At 43.7% G+C, this 20,988-nt stretch overlaps 1 long non-coding RNA gene and 1 pseudogene across 5 annotated transcripts in view; both read left to right on the forward strand.

The window, feature by feature from the left end:
* Positions 1 to 2,174: 2,174 nt before the first annotated feature.
* On the forward strand, positions 2,175 to 5,529 carry LOC118008120 (annotated as a pseudogene).
* A 12,535-nt stretch (positions 5,530 to 18,064) lies between these two features.
* The window catches only part of LOC118008121, a 39,934-nt gene continuing 37,010 nt past the window's right edge, over positions 18,065 to 20,988 (forward strand). For all 5 annotated transcript variants that reach the window (XR_004678587.1, XR_004678584.1, XR_004678585.1 and 2 more), the window contains exon 1: positions 18,065 to 19,116. This is a non-coding gene — a long non-coding RNA (uncharacterized LOC118008121). The remainder of the gene's footprint in view (positions 19,117 to 20,988) is intronic.

Genomic DNA, 20,988 nt, shown 5'->3' on the forward strand with positions numbered 1-20,988 from the left:
TGAAAGATTTTGTGTTTCTAGAAATTTATCCATTTCTTTTAGGTTATCCAATTTGTTGTTATGTTTCTTATATCTTTTCTTATAATCTTTTTTATTGCTGTGTGTTTGTTGTTACTTGTTTTTTCTTTTCTTTTTTTAAAAAATATTTATTTATTTGATAAAGAGAGCACAAGCAGGGGGGCTGGCAGGCAGAGGGAGAGGGAGAAGCAGGCTCCCCGAAGAGCAGGGGGAGCCCGGTGTGGGACTCAATCCCAGGACCCTGGGATCATGACTGAGCCAAAGGCAGTCACTTAACCAACTGAGCCACCCACGTGCCCTGTTTTTTATTTTCGATTTTATTTTAGTCCTTTTTTTTTTTTTTTGGTGAGTCTGGCTAGAGGTTTATCAATTTCGTTGATCTTTTCAAAGAGCAAGGAAAGTTTTTTTTTCTAGTTCTTTCAGGTGTAAAGTTAGGTTGTTTATTTGAAATGTTTTCATTTCTTAAGGTAGACCTATATCACTGTAATCTTCCCTCTTAGAACTGTTTCTGTTCTGTCCCAAAGATTTTGGAATGTTGTATTTCCATTTTCATTTGTCTCAAGGTATTTTTTCTATTTACTCTGATTTCTTCATTGACTCATTTTTTTTTTTTTAAGATTTTATTTATTTGCGAGAGAGACAATGAGAGACAGAGAGCATGAGAGGGAGGAGGGTCAGAGGGAGAAGCAGACTCCCTGCTGAGCAGGGAGCCTGATGTGGGACTTGATCCCGGGACTTCAAGGATCATGACCTGAGCCGAAGGCAGTTGCTTAACCAACTGAGCCACCCAGGCACCCCATTGACTCATTTTTTTTAAAAAAGATCTTATTTATTTATTTGAGAGAGAGCGCGCATGTACATGGGGTGGAGGGGCAGAGAGAGAGGGAAAAGCAGACTCCCCGCTGAACAGGGAGCCCGGCGTGGGGCTCAATCCCAGGGCCCTGGGATCATGACCAGAGTCAAAGGCAGACACTTAACTGACTGAGCCACCCAGGTACCCCTCTTCATTGATCCATTGGTTGTTTAGTAGCATGTTGTTTAGCTTCCAACTGTTTGTGTTATTTCAGTTTTTTTTTTTTTTCTTGTATCTGATTTCTAGTTTCATACTGTTGTGGTTGGAGAACTGCTCTATATGATTTCAGTGTTCTTAAATTTATTGAGACTTGTTTTGTAGTATAACATATGCTATCCTGGATAATGTTCCATGCACTTGAAAAGAATGTATATTCTTCTGTTTTAGATATTTGAATATTTGCTTTATATATTTAGATGCTCCTATGTTGGGTACATAGATATTTACAATTGTTACATCTTCTTATCATTATGTAATGCCATTCTTTGCTACCTCATTTTTTGTTGTTGTTTTTGATTTCCATTTGTATGGAATATCTTTTTCCATCTCTTACCTTTCAGTCTGTATATGTCTTTAGGTCTTTTTTTTTTTGTAGGCTCCATGCCCAGCATGGAGCCCAATATGGGCTTGAACTGATGACCCTGCAATCAAGACTTGAGTTGAGATCAAGAGTTGGGTGCTTAACCGACTGAACCACCCAGGCGCCCTTGTCTTTAGGTCTTCAGTGGGTCTCTTATAGGCAGCATATAGATGGGTCTTGTTTTTTATCCTTTCAGTCATCCTATGTCTTTGGGTTGGAGCATTTAGTCCATTTACATGTAAAGTCCTTATCTTTAGATACGTACTGATTGCCATTTTGTTAACTATTTTCTGGTTGTTTTTGTAGTTCTTCTGTGTTCCTTTCTTCTCTTGCTCCCTTCCCTGGTGATTTGATGACTTTCTTTAGTGTTATGCTTGGATTCCTTTCTCTTTACTTTTTTATGCATATATTATAGGTTTTTGCTTTGTGGTTACCATGAGGTTCACATATAACATCCTATTATATAGTAGCCTATTTTAAGCTGATGGTCATGTGAGTTCAAAGGCATTCTAAAAGCACCACATTTTTACATCCCCACCACCACATTTTAGGTATATGAATCATATTTTACATCATTTTATTTTTTATATCCCTTAACTAATCATTGTAGTTATAGTTGATTTTGCTACTTTTGTTTTTTAACCTTCCTATTAGCTTTATAAGTGATCGATCTACTATCTTTACTGTAAGTTTGCTCTTACCAGTGGATTTTTTTTCTTTCATAATTTTCTTATGTCCAGTTATGGCCTTTTCGTTTCTGCTTAAAGAAGTCCCGTTAGCATTTTTGACAAGGCTGGTTCTTTAACTTTTATTTGTCTGGGAAACTCTTTATCTCTCCTTCAATTCTGAATGAGAAACTTGCTGGGTATTCTTGGTTTTGGGTTTTTCCCTTTCAGCACTTTGAATATATCATGCCACTCTCTTCTGGCCTGCAAAATTTCTGTTGAGAATCAGCTGATAATCTTATGGGTGTTTTTTGGTATGTAATTAGTTAAATTTATCTTGTTGCTTTTAAAATTTTCTCTTTATCTTTGATTTTTGATATTTTAATTATTATGTGTCTTGGTGTGGACCTCTTTGGGTTTACCTTGTATGGGCCTCTCTGTGCTTCTAGGACCTAGATATCTGTTTCCTTCCCCAGGTTAGGGAAGTTTTCGGCTATTATTTCTTCAAATAAGTTTTCTGCCCCTTCTCTCCTCTTTTCCTTCTGGGACCCCTACAATGTGAATGGTAGTACACTTAAGGTTGTACCAGAGGTCCCTTAATTTATTCCTCATTTTTAAAAATTCTTTTCTCTTTGTGCTGTTCAGCTTGAATGATTTCTGCACCTGTGTTTTAAGATCACTGATCTGTCTTCTGCATCTTCTAATTTGCTGTTGGTTCCCTCTAGTATATTTTTCATTTCAATTATTGTATTCTTCAGCTCTGATTGGTTCTTTTTTATATTTCTATCTCTTTGTTAAATATCTCACTGAATTCTTCTACTCTTCTCCCAAGTTTGGTGAACATCTTTATGACCATTACTTTGAACTTTCTATTGGGTAGACTGCTTATCTTGGTTTCATTTAGCTTTTTTTTTTTTTTTTCTCCTCCTGAGGTTTGGTCTTGTTTTTTCATTTGGAACATATTCTTCTGTTTCTTCATTTTGTCTGACTTGTAGTGTTTATTTCTATGAATGAGATAGGTCAGCTATGTTTCCTGGTCTTGAAGGTAGTAGTCTTATATAGAAGTCTGGTGGGACCCAGAAGCCCAATCCCCCCAGTCACCAAAATGAAGCACTCCAGAGGTGTCTCCTGTGTTGGCTGCATGAGCCCTCTGTCGTGGTGAGGCCATGATTGCTGTAGGCACACTGGTGGGCAGAGTTGGCCCTGGCCTGGCTGGCTTAGATGCCCAGTTGTGGCTGCTGCAGGTATGATGGTGGATGGGGTTAGCCCCTGGTGTGGTCTGGCTATGAGGTCAGGTCATTACTGTTGCTCTTCCTCCCTGCGGCAGGTGTTACTTTTGAGGGGTACTGGTACTGGCTGAGTCTTCCTGTTGGGTGTGGCAGGATGGGAGCCTCCTTGGAGGGGCACCTGGGGGGTGGGCATGTTGGGTAGGATGGGTCCACAGGGGAATGCCAGGTGGATGCTAGCAAGGTAGATGGAGAATGTTAGAAATGGTGCTCACCAGAAGTGGGCACAACTTCTGTGGCCCATGGTGCAGTGTCTGGACAGCCAGGCTGAAGGAGGGTAAGAAAAATGGTGCCCATCAGTGCTTCCATTCCCAGTGAAATTTCCTATACATCCCTGCCCCTCTGGTGCATGCCCTAAAATTAGTCAATCTTCAAATATGGGCCAGACATTTTTAAAACTGCTGCCTCTGTGCTGGATCTTGGAGCAAGTGAGATTGGGTGGGGGCCCTTTAAGAGTGGCATCTTGGTTTGTATAGCTCTCCAGGTATCCCAGAGTTAAGCCCCGCTGATATTCACAGCCAGATGTTATGGCAGCTAGTCTTCCCAGTACAAAACCCTGGAGTGGGCCGTGCCTAGTGGCCCTCAGGGAGGATCTCCACCCCTGTGAAATCCCTCTGGCTTGTGGGTCATCATGCTAGGGGTGTTGTGTCTCTGCCCCTCCTGTTCTTCTCAGTGTAGCTTTGTCTTTTTATCTTCGGCTATGGAAAAGCTGTTCTCCAGGTTTCTTCTCAGAGCAAGTTGTTCTATATGAAGTTGTAGCCTTGATGTGTACATTGGAGGAGGTGGCTTAGGATCTTCCTCCTCTGCCATCTTCCCGACTGCGTTTATCTGAATGGAGCCTCTCTGCCATCCTGACTCTTGTGAACGCCCCATATAAGCATGGTTCTCCTGCAGAGATGACTCTATCTAGGACCCCTACCGTACAGACACCATCACCCATGGGCTCATGGCCGGGGTCACCATCACAACCATCATCATACTTGTCTCGGCCAGGGAGGCCTACCTGGTGTACAAAGATCATCTCTATTCCCGCTCTGACTTCAACAACTATGTGGCTGCTGTCTATAAGGTGTTGAGGAAGTTCCTGTTTGGGGCTGCAGTGATTCAGTCACTCATAGACCCGGGCCAAGTACACGATCAGCCATCTTCAGCCCAACTTCCTGGCGGTGTGTGACCCTGACTCGAGCTCCATCAAATGCTCCGTCTACGTGCAGGTGGAGAAGGTGTGCAGGAGAAGCCCCGCTAACCGAGTCCAGACCTTCTATTCCAGACACTCCTCCTTTGGGACGTACTGCATGATGTTCCTGGAGCTCTACGTGCAGGCACAGCTCTGCTGGAAGTGGGCACAACTTCTGCGGCCCGCGGTGCAGGTCTTCCTGTTGGCCTTTGCACTCTATGTTGGCTACACCCGCGAGCGGGTCTGACCACAAGCACCACTGGAGTGATGTCGTCGTTGGCCTCCTGCAGGGGGCGCTGGTGGCCGGCCTCATCATTACTTCCAAGTCCCGGCCTCCGCAGAGCTGCCTGGAAGAGGAGGAGTTGGACCGGAAGCCCCGGCTGTCATTGACACTAACCCTGGGCAAGGCTGACTGCAGCCACTATGGGTACCTGTCTCCTCCTCTTGAGGCAGGACCTGTCTGTGTGTCCAGCTAGGGCTCAGGCTGTGCATCAGCGTGTTCATGGTCCTGGCAAGGGTGGCAATGAGGGCTCTGGATAGGCTCCCGGTGCCCCGCGCTGGCTGCCGGAGTGGCTTCCACTAACCTTGCCTCCTGTGCCCTGGACCCGGGGGCTGGGGCTGCACGGGGCCGCCGCAGTGTTTGGAAGGGGGATCCTGTCCTCTTAGCTCCCTCAGAGCCCCCTTTTGTTGGATTGGGGGGCGCCGAGAGATCCAAATAGATGGTGTTTTTGTAAAGTGTAACGTATATGTCTATGTTGACTTTTAGTAAAATAGAGTGTTTTCTTGAAAATGATGTTAGCCTCTGTTCCTTGTGGCCATTCTGTGCATTGTTCCTACAGCAGGGAGGGGATGCTTCCTTGTTGGTGCCTCGGCTGACTTTAGGCGTCAGAGTAGCTGGTTGCAATATTGTCGTTTGGAGATATGGGGAGAGCAGTGCACTCTTTTCCCTGGCCTCACTCTGTGTTGATTCATATTTATCACATCCTTTAATAAACTGGTAAATGGGAAGAAAAAAAAAAACCCACAAAAGTCCCCAAACAAATAAACAAAAACCTATACTAAATTGTTTTCAATTCAAGGAGGGCTAGTTATACTGGTTATTTATGTTTTTCTTTACTACATCAGTTATAGTAATAATAACTACTATTTTCACAGAAGCTTAATAATATACCTCTCAACTGAGACGCTACCATGAGAAATTTCATTAATATTATTATAATTAACAATAGATTCTTTTGATGTTTTGAACACATTATAACATTGATTTTCAAAAAAAATATTTTTTTCTGATTGAAAAAGTAATACTTATTCATAAGAAATTCCAAGAAGTATAGAAATATATAGGAAAAATCAATTACAATGTCATCTCTGAAAACAGCCCCTATTTTAAAAAAACTTTTGTTTGTTTATTTATTTGTGAGTGCACGAATGGGGGAGGGGCAGGGGGAAAGAATCTCAAGCAGACTCTTCCCTGAGATCATGACCTGAGCTGAAATTAAGAGTGGGTGGCTTAACTGACTGAGCCCCCCAGGTGCCCCCAAAATAGCCCCTATTAACATCTTGGGCTATCTTTCTTCAGATTTTTAAAAAAGATTTTATTTATTTATTTGAGAGAGAGAGAGAGAGAGAGCATGCGCAGAAGGAGCAGGGGGGAGGGGCAGAGGGAGAAGCAGACTCCCCACAGAGCAGGGAGCCCAATAAGGGACTTGATCCTAGGACCCTAGATCATGACCTGAGCCCAAGGCAGACGCTTAACCCACTGAGCCACCCAGGCGCCCCCTCAGATTTTTTTCTATGCGTATACCAACATGTATAATAATTATTATTTTACTGAAATATGATCCTACTATACATACTGTTTTGAGTATGTTTGAAACTTGTTTCTGTTCTTTCAATACCTAAAGATACATTTAAGTATCAATACCTAAAGATCCATTTTATTTAGTAACTGAATAGTTTCCATTATATGAATCCACCATTATTTTTCTACACCCACTTCCCCGTTGACAAACATATATGTTACATATTATTATTTTTTACAATTATTATTTTTAAAGTTCCTTCAAAGTCATCTTAATGGCAAACAGCTACTTAAAAAATGCTAAGAGTGCCATAAGACACAAAAAGAGAAAAAAAAATTTAAAACAAGTGAGTAAATGTTTGTTTAAGCACTGGTAGACCTTGGTGCCTCCTGGGAATTTCTGGCCAGAGCTCTATGGACAACTTGGCCCAGCTGATGTAATTATAATGCAATCATATGTCAGTGATGCAAGTGTGTAAAATTGCAAACATATGTCTTTGTTTTAAGGAACTCATGGCATAACAGTTTTAGAGACTGTTTAGAGACAGCTCTGTAGGGTTTTCAGGTTTAGAGAGGTACCTAGAGGCTTTGCTGGGATCTAATGAACCAGCAAGGAAACAGCCCCCTGGGCTTCTGCTTCCCTTCACTGTCTTTATTTTGACCAGAAATACCCTGTTTGTTCACACTGTAACAAAAGAAGTCAAAACTCAAATTTCAGTAATAGTGATATAAGCTTCTGGTAAAATACATGTGAATCCATGCAAAAGCAGCCCTGAAATCTTTAACCTCTCAAACCTGAAGCAGGAGTTGTATTGCAAATGGCTAAATGGATCAAGATTTAATAGAGATGAGCTTCCAGACAGAACCAGTATTAAGATTTATGTGATCTGCAACATGTCTTGAGGTTCTACCAGTTTGATTAAAAAGGGAGCTGGAAGGCTTTGGGGAATGCCACCTCTAATAGCTCCCTCTGCTCAACTAGGGAAGACCAGACAAATGTGACTTCGCAATGCAAAGTAAGAACTTGACTCCATGGTTGGGCCACTCCCAGCCAGGCTTCTGCCAATTTACCCCTTTCCAAATGAGTGTAAAAAGCAGGAAGTACGCTGGTACTTGGGAGCTTCATGAATGCCATTAGCTTTGTTGAATTTGGATTCCTTTGTAGGAAATGTTCTAATATGTGTGAGAGTTGCATCATTTAGAGCTGCACGCTAGTGGGATGAATGCTGCAGATGGGACTTCAAAATAATTTTTTAAAATAAACCAGTGTGTCACTAGATACGAATAAAATGTAAGTCTGTATGACACCCCAGATGACCCCCATTGTGAGCAGGCAACAGTGACAAGGCTGGGAAGAGATTAGTAATAAGAATATTAATAGCCAACTTTTACTCAACCCTCCAGGCCAGACTCTATTCTAGGCATTTTACATGAATTTTCTGATTTAAATCTCACCAGGGTCTTATGAATTTAGGTAAGGTTATTATTCTCCTTTTATAATTGAAGAAGCTGAAGCATGGAGAAGTTGGTAGACTGGCCCAGTGTCACATACCGAATAACGGTAGAGCGGTGATTCAAACCCAAGCAGTCTACCTCTGGAGTCTGCACCACTAGCCACGGGTACGTAGAGAAATTTAAAACTTCAAAGTCAAGGTCAAATCAACGGAGGTGCAGGGAGCACCCCCAGAGCCCTGATAAGGTCTTGCAATACCATCTCCCATTAAAAGGAGCCAGGCTGATTCAGGTCTGGCGCAGGAAATGAACAAGAGAAACTCGAAGCATCTTGTCACATGGATAGTTGAGGAAGCTATCAAAGACTACTAGGGTTGTTTCAAAAGAACCCAAGAGCCAACCCAATGAGGTTCCCACTGGCCAAAGATGGGACTTTTTGAGCATTAAGAGGATAATAAATGGCAATAAGTTGAAACATCAAATATGTTTAAGTCTATGAGTTCATAATGATGCTCAAAAAATTGGTCCCATCTAGAAGATGACTGAGAAGCAATTCATTATTGATTTGAAAACTGGTATATAAATTCTATTATTTTTTCAACCTTTTGATGTCACTTACATCCCTGGGTAACTGAATAATACACGAGGCGAAGCTCCTCCTTGCAGAAGTGTTCCAGCAGCTAAATGACAAAGGAATGAAGAAATTAGAGTATCACCTTTCTGCAACTCCCTGAGAACGAATGTGTCTAGACCTTGAAGATCACTCATTGTTTCTAACACGACAAAAAGAGAGACAACCAAACAATATTTACCTCTTCATGGAGAAAGGAAGAACACACCAACGCCCTTGAAAAACTCCTGCCAAAAAATCCAAGTCTCATCAAGCTGCTCATTCCAACTCCTGATTTCAGAAGGTACAGAGGACAGAGGAACATGTTACACTCTACCATGGGAGTACATGCAGCAAAAAATCAGACTGTGGGAAACTCTATAGGACAAAGGACCTGATATCTTCAATAAATAATTTACAAGAAACACAGAGGGAAAGGGAACTCTATAGATTTAAAAAAATTTTTTTTAAGATTTTTATTTATTTACTTGAGAGAGAGAGAGTAGGGAGAGGGAGAAGCAGACCCCTGCTGAGCAGGGAGCCCGACGCGGGGCTCGATCCCAGGACCCTGAGACCATGACCCGAGCCGAAAGCAGCCACTTAACTGACTGAGCCACCCAGGTGCCCCAGGAAACCTATAGATTAATAAAAGAGACTCAAAAGGCATATCAACCAATGGCAATGTGGGGGCATTATTTAGACCTTAATTTTTTTTTCAGACTGTAAAGAAAGAATTGATAATTTGACCAATGACTGAATATTTGATAATATTAAAGAACTATTAATATTTTGAGGTGTAATTATACATATATGTATATGTACACATATATATGTATATGTACATATATGTATATATATATTTATTTATTTTTTAGGTCTCTTCTTTTACTGATGACATAGTATGCTCCCTCTGGGATTTGCTTCTAGATAATATGCAATGAAGTTGGGGGTAGAGGTGAAACAGAATTGGCTGTGAGTTGATAATTATTGAGGTAGGTAATGGGTACATATAGGCTTATTAATGTTCTTTCTACCATGGTATATGTTTGAAAATTTTAAATAAAATGTTATTTTTAAATGCAGCAACTGATTTTGGGGCTACACAAGGTACACACTATTTCTGGTCAAAGAATACCTGAGTGATTTAGCCCCAAATACTTTCCATATTAAGATGAAATGAACTTGGCACTCATGACTTTAATGTATGCCTTTCCTGGGCTATGCAATGGAATAAAGAGATTAATTTGAGTAGCTATTGTTAAATTAAAATGTGAGATCCTTGAGCTAGAAATAGGAAGATAAAAACCAGATGGTACTGTCACGAAATATCATCAGAAATAATTTATAATAGTTTGGTAGCTATTGTTTGAAGGGATTCATTCACCATTTAAAAATTGCTAGCATTTTAAGTCCAAATTGATGAAGTACCCTGAAATCTTCACCACAATGTTACAAACATTTGTTAGGGTTCTATGCTGTGCTAGGTGCTGGGAATCCAGAAATGCTTCTGAAGCCTCTCACGGGGAAAAAAGGGAAAACGGGCCACCACTAACCCTGATCAGAAACGGGTGGAGGAGGGTGCAAGGAGACGCTGTAGCTCAGCGCTGCGGATCGCTCCACCTGGGTGGTGAGAGCTGGAGAGAGAGCTTTTGAGATTGTGCTAGGCAGAGGAAGGGACTGGGTGAAGGGCTCTCTCGCGGAGGGAAATGACATGAGGCAGAAGTGATGAGTAGGAGCCGTGAGAGCTTCAAGCCCTCCACCTGACGTCCTTGGCTCTGCAGACCCCACCCACTTCCCTGGGAATCGTATTTGTCATGTTCTAACCTATGTGCTCACGACGCAGAAATTCTTATCTTCAGCCTTGACCCCTGTGCGGAGCTCCACTGCTGACTACTCCAAATGCCCACGCTTCAGGACGGATTTCATTGCAAATCCAAGTCCCAAAACCCTACTCATTATTTTCCCCTGAAACCCACTCTCTTTCTCCTGTAACCACTATTGATGCAGGCATCCAAGACACAGACCTTCGAGACCTAGGTGCCCGTGTGTCCCGCACCTCCACATCTGATAGCCCACCTCCTACAGGTCTTCCATAGCCACCACCTCCTCGGTTCCCCACGGCGACTGCCGGGGTTCAAGCCTTGCGGTCTCTCAGACAATAGCCGTGGTCTCCCACCTTCTGCGTCTTCCCGCTCCAATCTATTTTCTATTCTGCTGTCGGAGTTTCAGAGTTCCCAAGTTTCCCTCATAAAAAATACATGGAGTGCTCATGAAAATGCAGACTTCCAGGCTTCCTCTGGACATTCTGATTCTAGGTTGGGGCCCTGAACTAGTATTATCCTCGGAGAAGTTTGAAAAATGCTGTTGGAACACACAGCCCTGCTACATATCCTCTCCATATAGCACTGCTTTTTTAAACATTTTTTTTTTTTTAAAGCTCCATGCCAAACGTAGGGCTTGAACGGCCCTTAGATCAAGAGCCGCACGCTCCACCAACTGAACTGGCCAGCCACCCCCCGTATAGCAGTCTTTTAAACCATTTATGTAAAGGTGATTTCCAGTAAAAACATATAATTTACATTGCAAAGCAGGACATACACATAGTTATATATGCAGAAACAAATGAAATGTCCACAAACCAACTTTTTCTCCTCTGTTCTATTTCACTTTAAAATAACGATAAAATCCAAGTTCTTTAGCTTGTTTTGTCACATTCTAGCTCATATTTACGTTCTGCAAATACTTCCATATTGAATTGCTTCCTGGCCATGACTTATTCTGTGCACAATGTACCCACTGTCTAGACCTTCTCTCCGCCTCTTGTTCACTTGGTGAACTTCTTCTTTCTTCAAGTCTTAGTCGGATATCATGTCCCTTGTGTAACCTCCCCCTAAGTCCCTGAGCCACCGTGAAGGGCTTTGGCCCAGATGTTCCTTGTGCAATTTGCACACGGCCAAATTAGTATCGAGCATCTACTTCTGTACCCTGAAGTTACCTGTTCACCGTGCTTGTCACTCGAATTCACCACACTCCTTGACTGTAAGGAGCCTTTTGTGAGCCGTTTCTAGAAAGGGCCTCGAAAGATGACTGCCACAGAGCGGAAGCATGACAAAATGCAGCCCAGTGGCCTCCGGGAAGGAACGAGCCAGGGCCTGATCCGAGGAGCGCTAGTGTGGAGCTCAGACAGGAGACAGAGCGGCAAAGTCGCTTCTGGTCAGGTTGAGAAAAAGGCATGCATGTGATGCTGGAAGACTCGGACTTATCTTCCAACCAAAGCAGAAGTTTTGTTCCCAGGTGGGGTTATTTGACTAGAGCAAGGATATGAATGACAAGAGTTTTATTTTAGGAAGAGAGCTCTGATAGTGTGCTGCCGGGTGCTGAGAAGGGGCTGGGAGTGTAGACCCGAGGCCGTTGGGATGATGCCAACGAGTGGGGTCGGCGAGAGACCCTGGTAACCACTGGGAGAAGCCCAGTGACTGGCAGGGTGTAAGGCATGAGAGAGTGAAGAATCAAAAATAATTTGGAACTCAGCTAAGGGATCAAGGTCCACATCAATAGTGATAAGTCATGTTAGTAACATGTACCCTTGATATGGTGTGCTAAAAATGGCACTTGACCTCTCTGGTCTTTTTCCCAATAACCCACAGCTGCAGTCTCATCTTTTTTTTTTTTTTTTTAAGATTTTATTTATTTATTTGACAGAGAGAGACACAGCGAGAGAGGGAACACAAGCAGGGGGAGTGGGAGAGGGAGACGCAGGCTTCCCGCTGAGCAGGGAGCCCGATGCGGGGCTCGATCCCAGGACCCTGGGATCATGACCTGAGCCGAAGGCAGATGCTTAACGACTGAGCCAGCCAGGCACCCCTGCAGTCTCATCTTGGGAAAAACATCAAGACAAATCCCAATTGAGAGACATTCTACAAAATACCTGGCTAATAGTCCTCAAAACTGCCAAGGTCATCAAAAACAAGGAATTCCTAAGAAATTACAGCCACCAGGAGCCTGAGAAGACATGACTAAGTCCAGTGTGGTACCCTGGATGGGATCGTAGAACAGAAAAAAAAAAAGACATTAGAAATCTGAATAAAGTGCTGACTTGAGTTAATGTGTCAATATTGATCTGTTAATTGTAGCAAATGTACCCCGCTGTCTAATAAAACCGACTTGGAAGCTGTGATTAGCATCATGATGTCGTATAGATATTTCATGTTCTATGGATGATGGTGATGTGGAAAATGCAGAGGCGGCCTTGCATGGAATAGAAGGCCATTGTGAGACCATCGTTATTTCATTGGTATTCAAAATCTGAAGGTTCTTATTTGAATGTTCTCGCTATGTATCTCTCACTTCCACTTCTGGATACTAATACTCAAATCTATGTAAGGTCTATTCATTCCCTGCCTGCCCTAATTGTCAGGTCTTACGTAGGCACAAGCTAACACTGTGATCCCCTGTGCCTGGAATGTTACTCCACCAGGTTATCTCTAAGTTGGGTCTTCTTGATCATTCAACTCAAATGTTCCCTCCCCAGAAAGCCTTCCTGGACTACCAGATCTAAAGTAGCCCCTCCCATCACTCCACGTTGCATTCCCTGTTGTGTTTTCTTCATAGCTCTTATCATGTCTAAATTCACCTGTTTGATTACTTGCCTATTGTCTTTGGCTAGCGTTCCCATTAGAATCAAAGTTCCACCATGAAGGTGGGACCTCATCTGCTTTATCCATGCTTTATTCCACAGCCCAGGTACTGGGCAGGCTCAGGACATCTCTGCTGAATGAATTCAGGGAAAACACTGTCTTTGTTAGCTCAGGTTGCTGTAACATAGTACCATGAACTGGATGGTTTAAACAGCAGACATTTATTTCTCATCATTCTGAAGGCTGGAAGGTCCGAAATCAAGGTGCTGTTGATATGGTTCCTAGTGAAAGTGTTCTTCCTGGCTTGCAGATGGCTTTCTTCTTGCTGTGTCCTTACATGGGGGGGTGGGGAGAGAGAGGGAGAGAGAGAGATTATAACTGGAGGCACAATGGCTTATTTAGGTCAGTTATCAGACCCAGTGAGCAACATTGAACTGATAACTGAAAAAGTAAATTTTATAGTCACTACTTGTTGTTCGTGACTAAAGGTCACACAGAAAGGTTTTACCCTTTGGGAAAAGGTCTGGAAGGAAAGGAAAATGGCAAGAGCAGAACATTTTAGGGAGGTTTGAAAAGGGACAGAACTGGATGCTTGGAAAGAGTGAAACTTCCGTCTTGTGTGAATTTCCCCAGGGCCTCTGCCAGCTCTAGTGAGGTCTCTGCCTTTCCCAGGAGAGCCTGCAGGGCGCCTTCAGGTACCAGTGGTCCAGTTTACCTGACTTAAGGGGACCGTCAAATGACCAAACTCTGATGCCTGAGGCTTGAACCGGATGCTGCAGTTTGGGTGGCCTTTGAGAGAGAGAGAGAGCAGGAAACAAGTGAAACTCAGCTGTGTTCATTCCACAGATTCTATGGAGCACTATTCTGTGCCAGGGACTATTGTAGGAGTGGCAGATAAGAGTCTCTCCCTTCATGGAGCTCCCATTCTTTTTTTTTTTTTAAGATTTTATTTATTTATTTGAGAGAGAATGAGAGACAGAGAGCACGAGAGGGAAGAGGGCAGAGGGAGAAGCAGACCCCCTGCCGAGCAGGGAGCCCGATGCGGGACTCGATCCCGGGACTCCAGGATCATGACCTGAGCCGAAGGCAGTCGCTTAACCAACTGAGCTACCCAGGCGCCCAGAGCTCCCATTCTAATGGGGAGAGAAAGATGAAAAATGCGAATCAAACCACAAATAAGAGTTATTAGGAGTAAAACAAAGTAAAGGCTAGAGAGTGGCTGGGGGGCAGGAGTTCGGGGATTGTGGCAGCCTGGCAGAAATTTAGGGGGAAAGCACTCTAGGCAGAAGAGTAGCAAGTACAAAGACCCTGAAGCAAGAAGGGGCACCGTGTGTGTGTGTGTGTGTGTGTGCATGTGTGCGTACGTGCGTGTAGTAAGGAGCCAGTGTGCATAATGTCCCATGAATGCAAGGAGTGTGAAGGAAATGAGGTCAGGGAGGTGAGCAGGGCCAGGTCACTTGGGGCCCCAGAGACCACGTGGGGTGGGGGGGTGGAGTTTGAATTGCAGTGGGAGGCCGTGCATGACTGTAAGGGGTAGAGTGATAGGTTCTGATATGGACACACACACATTCTTATCTGTCTGCTACTGCTATGTAGAATAAAGGGCACTGGGACCAGAGTAGAGGCAGGATGACTGGTAAGGAGGTTCTTGTACAAGTTCAGTTGAGGAATGGTGGCTGATACTTAAGTGGGATCAGTGGAAACAGTAACCAGCACTGGGAAGACAGAGGCGGGGACTAGTGTCCTGAAGACTGTCTCCAAAGTCCTGAAAATACTTCCAGGTTTATATAAGGAAAATGTGGGATCGAGGCCAGCGGGTGCGTGCAGGTGGGCAGTAAAAGTCAGGTCTACTGTTGTCTTAGAATCAATCACAGGTGGGGGCTTGCTGGCTCAGGGCTGTCATTTCTTGAGGGGATACTTTGCCCGCAGGGTCTTTTGCCGGAGTTAAGAGATAAGCTGGAGGGGCGCCTGGGTGGCTCAGTTGGTTAAGCGACTGCCTTCAGCTCAGGTCATGATCCTGGAGTCCCGGGATCGAGTCCCGCATCGGGCTCCTTGCTTGGTGGGGAGTCTGCTTCTCCCTCTGACCCTCCCCCCTCTCATGTGCTCTCTCTCACTCTCTCAAATAAATGAATAAATCAAATCTTTAAAAAAAAGAAAGAGATGAGCTGGAAAAAAGTCCTTAATCAATTAGAAAATTTCAGGTCAGAACGGAGGTAGTGGAGTCCTCTTTCAAAATGTCCAGACTTGGGATAGGTCTTGGGGGTGGGGCTGGCGGGGCCTGCTGCCGTGGAGGATGAGAGAAAGGGAATTCCAGGATGCCTTGTAGTTTGGGGCGTGAGCAACTGCGTGGTGGTGGGGCTGGTAACTGAGATGAGGAAGATGAAGGGAAGAGCCTGTTTGGAGATGGAATCAGGTTTGGTTTGGGGTCGTTTTCAATTCGAGTTATCTGTTAGATATCTAGGAGGAGAAATTGAGGAGGCAAGTGGCTCTAAGGTCAAGGCTGGAGATGGGTCTTTGGGAATCATTAGCTGCAATCTCCTTGCCCCTTAGAACGGGCTCAAAGCCCTTCCCCACATTTCGTGGAACTCAGAAGCTCTCAAGATGATTTGGTGGAATCATCTTGGTAGACAGGGAGGAAGAGGGCTTCCTTCCTTGACACTTCTAGCTCCAGCTTCTGCTTCTTTTGCATCAGTACAGTTTATCTTCTGCAACACTCTTCCCTCACAGAAGGAATTCAGCCACTTCTTTGATTTCCATATTCAGTCAAGCTGTTGAGTGTGTAGGAAACTGCATTAAAGATTTGCTGGAGACAGAGGGGAGTGTGCATGTTTGGGGAGAGTGTGGGGTAATACTATAATAGCATGAATAAGATTTTTTAATAACATGAATAATATTAAATGGAATACTAGTCTTTCCTGTTTTCTTTCTTTTTTTTTTTTTAAGATTTTATTTATTTATTTGACAGAGAGGCAGCGAGAGAGGCAACACAAGCAGGGGGAGTGGGAGAGGGAGAAGCAGGCTTCCCACTGAGCAGGGAGCCCGATGTGGGGCTTGATCCCAGGATCCTGGGATCATGACCCAAGCTGAAGGCAGACGCTTAACGACTGAGCCACCCAGGTGCCCCATCTTCCCTGTTTTCAAAATGTCTTGGGATTGCTGTATGTGAGGCATATCTTAGGATATTTCTTCTTCTTCTCCTTTTTAAGATTTTATTTATTCAAGAGAAAGATAGAGAGCACGAGCATGGGGAGAGAGGCAGAAATAGACTCCCCACTGGGGCCCCGGGATCACGACCTGAGCCGAAGGCAGACGCTTAACCAACTGAGCCACCCAGGCGCCCCTTTTCTTTCTTTCTTTCTTTCTTTTAAAGGATACTTCTATGGCCCTATTATATCTCGCATTCCCAGCTCCTGGACTTTTCCAGGCAGAGGAACTAAACATCCTCCACCCATGCCCCACCCTCCCCCCAAGGCAGCTCCAGATCCATTTTTATATATTCAAATCAGACTATACTCAGAAAAAAACTGAGAATTCAGAATAAAAAGAAGACTTTCATTAAGCAAATCTCTCCTTAGAAGACATTTACTGTTTACAAAAAGTAAGCCTTTCTCAACTTTTATAATCCCTGAAGCATCCTTGACCCCTTGTATCTATTCTGACATCCAGACACCTTCTCAGTAGTAGGGAGGAGGGGAGGGGGTTCGGTCTAGATGCCCGTCCCCAGCCACCATCACAGTAATAGGGAAAATAGTCCATGTCCCAGGTGTCCCAGGAAGCATCTTTTTTTTTTTTTTTAAAGATTTTATCTATTCATTTGAGACAGAGAGATTGAGAGAGAGAGCGTGCCGGGGAGGAGCAGAGGGAGAGGGTCAAGCAGACTCTGTGCTAAGCACAGAGCAAGACACAGGGTGCAATCCCAGGACCCTGAGATCATGACCTGAGCTGAAATCAAGAGTCAGACACTTCACCAACTGAGCTCCCCCAGGTGCCCCCTCCAAGAAGGCATCTTTTTACCACGTACCTGGACTAAGTCCCCTTGGCCCCGGGACTACAAGGCTTTGCAGAAGAGCTGGGGGGGTGGGGGCAGCAGAGGGCATTTTGCTCTAGAAAAGACTTGTACCTCAAGTGCTTCTGCATTTCACGGATTTAGGAAATGATAACTAAAACCAGAAATAGTTGAAGCACTAGACATACAGCTGATACCATTTGCTTAGTTGGAGTAGAACATCTTTGTTGTTCAAACACTGCATTTTAAACACATCCAGACAAAGAGAGATATGCAATTGATATGTCCATTAATGCAGCTAAGGCAGGAAAGTGGCTGGGTTTATCAACATGGGATGTGACCAGAAAGAACTGGAGAAGCAGAGAAGTCACACTCCAGGTTCTGTGACTTCAGTGCCAAGGCAGAGATGCCCCCTCTCCCCCCAGAGTGTGGAGTTTCACACTGTCCTGGAAGGGATGGGTATTTTAATACCATACTATTTTAGTACTGGGTTTTAGTATTCATACCGATACTTAAGTTAATGATAGATAATGTGCTACGGGTTCAGTTTTTCTAAACCCTTTTGTTTTCTTTGCAGTATCCTGAGATAAGAGAATCCTAAAGATAACCTTGTGCTACCGTCTGGCCAGAGACTGGGAAGCCAGATAAGGTTTTAAGGTTTCCCCTTAGAATAATGTTGGCTAGTAAGGATCCATTCCAGATTGGTGGTCCTGCTGTTGTATATCTCTACCTTTTTTTTTTTTAAAAGATTTTATTTATTTATTTGAGACACAGAGAATGAGAGAGAGAGAGAGCACATGAGAGGGGGGAGGGCCAGAGGGAGAAGCAGGCCCCCCTGCCGAGCAGGGAGCCCGATGTGGGGCTCGATCACGGGACTCCAGGATCATGACCTGAGCTGAAGGCAGTCGCTTAACCAACTGAGCCACCCAGGCGCCCATATCTCTACCTTTTTAGCTGTCTCTCCCCTTTACCCTGTTCCTCCCTCTGTCTCTGTCTCTATTCCTCTGCTTTCAGGAGATTCTTTTCTTCCTCATTTTCACCAAATCCAAGTAGTCATTTTTAACCTACTTTGTCTCCCAGACGTTTTGAGGAAAGATGTGAACCCTCACCTAAGAAAAATGTCGATACAGGAACATACATTGTGAGGGCCTCTAAAATCTACCCATGGACCCCATGTCAAGGACTCCCCGAAGGAGTACACGATGGTTGCAAGAAGTGAGGAAGGAGTCAGAGGCTCTGGATTATAGTCATGAACAAGTGCTCCTTTGATGGAGCGAAGACACTGCAGTGGGAAGATGCACTCTGGCTTCCCTGTGGGGCCTTGGCAAGTCTACTTCCAGCTTTGTCATCTGTAAACATGGCAGGCCTGCCTTTTCCCTTGTCTGTAAAATGAAGTGTTTGCATTCAATGACATCTAAGGTACCTTCTAACTACGATTCCTTGTCTGTCCTTTCTGCTCAGCCCCATATCATGTACTATTGGTTATTAGCTCCAGCGAGTGCCCTGCTCTGAACATATTCCATATATAGTCCTCCTGAGAGAACATGTGAGAAAATAATATAAAACAAAGGGTTTTGATAGGACATGAGTTAGTCCAAGTCAAAAACTACTTAAAGAATATTGTCAAATCCCCTAACAGCTCATCCAAAAGAAAGCATGTGTGGTTTGCTTTTTTAAATAGACAGACTTCATGCAGACCAAGCAGGGAAAAGTCATTGCCACTTTCCCCTCCTTCCCTGTGTCCTGGAATACTCCCCGAGGTCCCTCTGGGGGCGGTGCCTAGAGTTTGGCTCTGGCTCCCAGCTGCGTGCACATCCTGGCTGGGAGAAGGGAGCTTCGAGCACCAAGTGAGCCTGAGAGCACCGCTCCAGCCGAACGCACAAGGCATTGGGCGGCAGCCCCAGCACGTGATCTTCAAACGGCACACACAGTCAAGCAGCTTCCTGGGCCACCTCTCTAACATTCTAGAACCATGGCTCTGTAGGAGGAGAGAAGGGGAATGGAGCTGTCTTCCTCCTTGCAAATGAAAGTGTATGTATTTATAAATTATTTGGAAAACTTTAGAGAGTTATGAAAGTGACACACCCAGCTGCTTGACGAATGCTTTAAAAATCCCGACAATACAAATTATTGGCAAGAATCTGGGGCAAAGGGTACTCTTGGAGGCTGCTTGGAGCTGTAGGAGTTGGTGTAACCATTTTGGAAAGCAATTTTGGCAGTATCTAGGATAACTGAAGCTCTGCAGAGACTATCATCGGCCGTTGCCTTCTATAGCAATCCTCACACGTGGATGCAGAGATACACGAACAACTGTCTTTGCATCATTGATTTTAATTGTGAAAAACTGGAAACAACCTAAACGGGCATTGGCAGGATTTAGATTTGTAGGATGGGGATGTTATACAGCAGTAAAAGAGACTAAATTGGGCTCTATGTATAAATAGAAATAAATCTCAAAAATAAATCATAGACTATTTTCAGCATGATACCATTTATATGACATTTAAAAAAATGCAAACCTATGTATATGTTGTTTTGGAGAGATCCATAGGTTGTAAATCATATCCATAACACTGAAAAGATAACAATTGCTAATGGTATGAGGAACCATTGGAAATCTCGTCAACGGCTAGTGGTGTGTACATCAGTACAACCACTTGGGAAGCTATTTGGCACTTTTCAGTAAAATTGAATTTCCACAGGTATGTGACCCAGAGATTCTGCTTCTAGGTGTATACCAAACGGAAATACATACGTAGATGGACGGAGACTCATGTACAAGCACGTTCATAGCAGCACTGTTCCCAGCATCCCCAAGCTGGAGACAACCCAGAATGTTACCTGGATGACTGTATACACAAATGGTATCCCTTTTGATACAATGGAATGCTATACACCAGCGACACAGCTGAACAAAGTAGTGGGTTAATCTCACAGATCTATTGTAGAACATGGAGGCTGGATACAAAAAAGCACATACAATAGAATTCCATTTATGTAAAGCGGAAAACCAGGCAAGATCGGTGGGTGGTGATAGACTTCTAGATGGCGGTAACACCTTCATGGCTGGGAAGGGGTCCCCAAGAGGCTTCTGAGATGCTAGTCAGGTTCCATTTCTTGCTCTGGGTAGCAGTGACATGGGGGTATTCATTTTGTGAAAATGTATGAGTTGTAAATGCCTAATCTGAGTAGCACGCTGTACTTTAGTCAAAGTTAAAAAAAACAAACAAACCAAACACTTACTTGTGGACAGAGATTGTTCCTGAACTTGTTACACAGCTTTATATTCCTGGGCAATAAGCCAGGCACCTTCATCTTTATGTGTTTTCAATGTAGAGGAATTGGGAAATTGAATCAAATTAAATTAAATTAAATTAAAATAGCTGCTATCCTTGAGGACCTGTGGCACTTCTCTGTCCATGATACATGTTTGATATAAGGGGCTTGATTTCAGAAGACCTGACTTTTCTTGTCTCTGTTGCCTATTAACTCTACAATCTTGGGCATGTCAAGAGAATTCTCTGGCCTTGGGGCGCCTTACTCAGTTAAGCATCTGACTCTTGATGTTGGCTCAGGTCATGATCTCAGTGTCGTGAGATTGAGCCGCATGTCAGCTCTATGTTCAGTGGGGAGTCTGCTTGAGATTCTCACTTTCTCTCTCCCTCTCCCCCTCCCCCTGCTCGTGCTCTCTCTTAAATAAATAAATAAAATCTTAAAAAAAAAAAAAAGTAATTCTCTGGCCTTAATTTTGGCCCTTCAAGGACACAAGAATGGATTGTTGTGAAGATCACACAAGATGTATCCATGAACTTATTTTGTAAACCTTAAGGAGCTACAAATTCAATTTATTATGATCAAACAAATGTATAGCAAGATGATATTCATGTGTCATAATGTCTATTG

This window comes from Mirounga leonina, unplaced genomic scaffold (genome assembly GCF_011800145.1).
Source record: "Mirounga leonina isolate KUSES-001 unplaced genomic scaffold, KU_Mleo_1.0 Mir_125, whole genome shotgun sequence".
NCBI lineage: Eukaryota > Metazoa > Chordata > Mammalia > Carnivora > Phocidae > Mirounga > Mirounga leonina.